This window comes from Cynara cardunculus (assembly GCF_001531365.2).
Source record: "Cynara cardunculus var. scolymus isolate 2C chromosome LG 15, CcrdV1, whole genome shotgun sequence".
Taxonomy (NCBI): domain Eukaryota; kingdom Viridiplantae; phylum Streptophyta; class Magnoliopsida; order Asterales; family Asteraceae; genus Cynara; species Cynara cardunculus.
In genome coordinates, this window is record NC_037542.1 from 8,687,105 (window position 1) to 8,689,204 (window position 2,100).

Below are 2,100 nucleotides of genomic sequence, written 5' to 3' on the forward strand. Positions count from 1 at the left end.
CCCCCCATTTTTCCATTTTTTTTTACCATATTAACAACTTTTATAGGTCATAAGGATGTATCTAACATGTTTTAGAAAGTCCAAAGAATTATTTAACAAATTTTGAAATATCCAATGACTTATTTGTTACAAAAAAAATTGTCCAATGACTTCCAAACACTAAAGTCCATTGGGTTTTTTTAAAATTTTCCTAATATTAAAATTGAGGAGATTAATGCTAAGATATTGGTAAACACCAAACACAAATCTTCATCATGCAACTCAAACACAAAGGAAGCATTTCCATCATCTTACTAATTTTTAAATGTAAAGCTAACAACAAATACAAAGGAAACATTTTCTCAATCATATGATTCTGGAACATAAATATACTGCACAAGATATATTTTGTAGAAGAAGAAGAACAAACACAAAAAGAAAAACACGTCACTTACAAGCAAGGAGGGGATTCGATCTATGTGACTTATCAACATCCAACATCAAACCCACACTGTTCGTTCCAATCAGTTTTTAATCTATTCAGTTTCCAATCTATTTTCAATATTGTCAGTTTTCAGTTGATCTGAATTTTGTTCAATTTTCAAGAAAGTACCTTGTTCCAATTAAGAACTTTATCAAGATACATGTACATTAGAAAATATCTATTTTGTTTTAGAAGTTAATCATTTTGTAAATTAATAATTTTGTCAAAGTAGTCATGGGCCAACTCTTTTTGTTTTGGGCTTACTATTCCATTTTAATAATTTGTGTACGACATGGATTGATACGCCTGTCATTTTTTTTGTTAAGCAGCCCAATGGGTTGATTACCTTATTCGATCCAACCTAACACTAACATATAAAATAGGTCGTTGAATCTTACTCAAACTAAACAAAACCTAATCAGGTAAGAAGTTTTACAGGTCAACATGGTTGGGTCCTTTTAAAATCGACCCAAATCAATCCAATCCAACCCCTTGACAAAATTAATATTTTATAATTACATAAGAGTTGTTGCTTGTGGTAAAATTAGTTTCAGTACAAATGTTGAGTTTTTAATTTTGCGGAAATTACACTAGAATCGGAAAGTTCCAAAAACTATCATTAAGGTGTCGTTTACCAAATGCTTACTCAGTTAAGCGTTTATCAAGTCACATTCTCTTACCGGATGAATATGGCAAGGACCAAGAATCTTACCAGGTAAGAGCGAAGGCATAAACCGAGAGTTTTACCTGGTAAGTGATGACCACGACTCTTACCACGGTTAGCTCTTACCGGATAAATTGTTACATACGATATCGTTTTTGTAGACTAAAATCTTACGCGATAAGTAAGAGATAGAGTTGAATTTTACCGTTAAACGTTTACTGGGTAAGTGTTTAGGTAAACGATCGTTCATTGATGATTTTAATTTGAATATTTTTTTTAGATGATTGTAATATTTTTAGTGGTCAAGTTGAGACCATTATTTTCTAGGTTTTATTGTAACATTTTCTTAAAATATGTTTAACCCAACCTAATAAAGATAATGGTTAAGTTGGGTTATCGAGAGCGGTGGAGCCACATTGGAGTCGGAAGGCATTGGCTCCCCTTTACACTAATTTATAAATACAAATTGATAGGTTCAAACCTCAATTACCCCTTTGGAATTTTGCTTATTCACGGTAAAACCTTTCTTTAAAAATGCCAAATTTTCCAAAACAATTAGACACGTCTTCTTTTACTGAACAAACAAATTTTTTTTACGATAATGTATTTTATATTACTTTTCTTGTTTATATGTTTATCGACACAAATTTTGTATTTGCTTATATACATGTATGCATGTATGCATGCATGCATGTATGTATGTATGTATGTATATAGGATTGGGTTCACATGAGACCAAGGGTTTTTCGTGAGACCTGTAAGACCAATTTATGTTCATTGATCAATATTATAAGCTAATGATCTAATGGTTAAAATTTAGCATAAACTTTAAACTTGTAGGGGTATTTTTGACCTATATATGTTTTATTTATTTAACCTATATATATAGATCCAATCCAAGGGTTGAGAATTAGTCTTATGGGTCTCACGAAAAATCTTTGGTCTCACATGATCCCAAGTATATATATATATA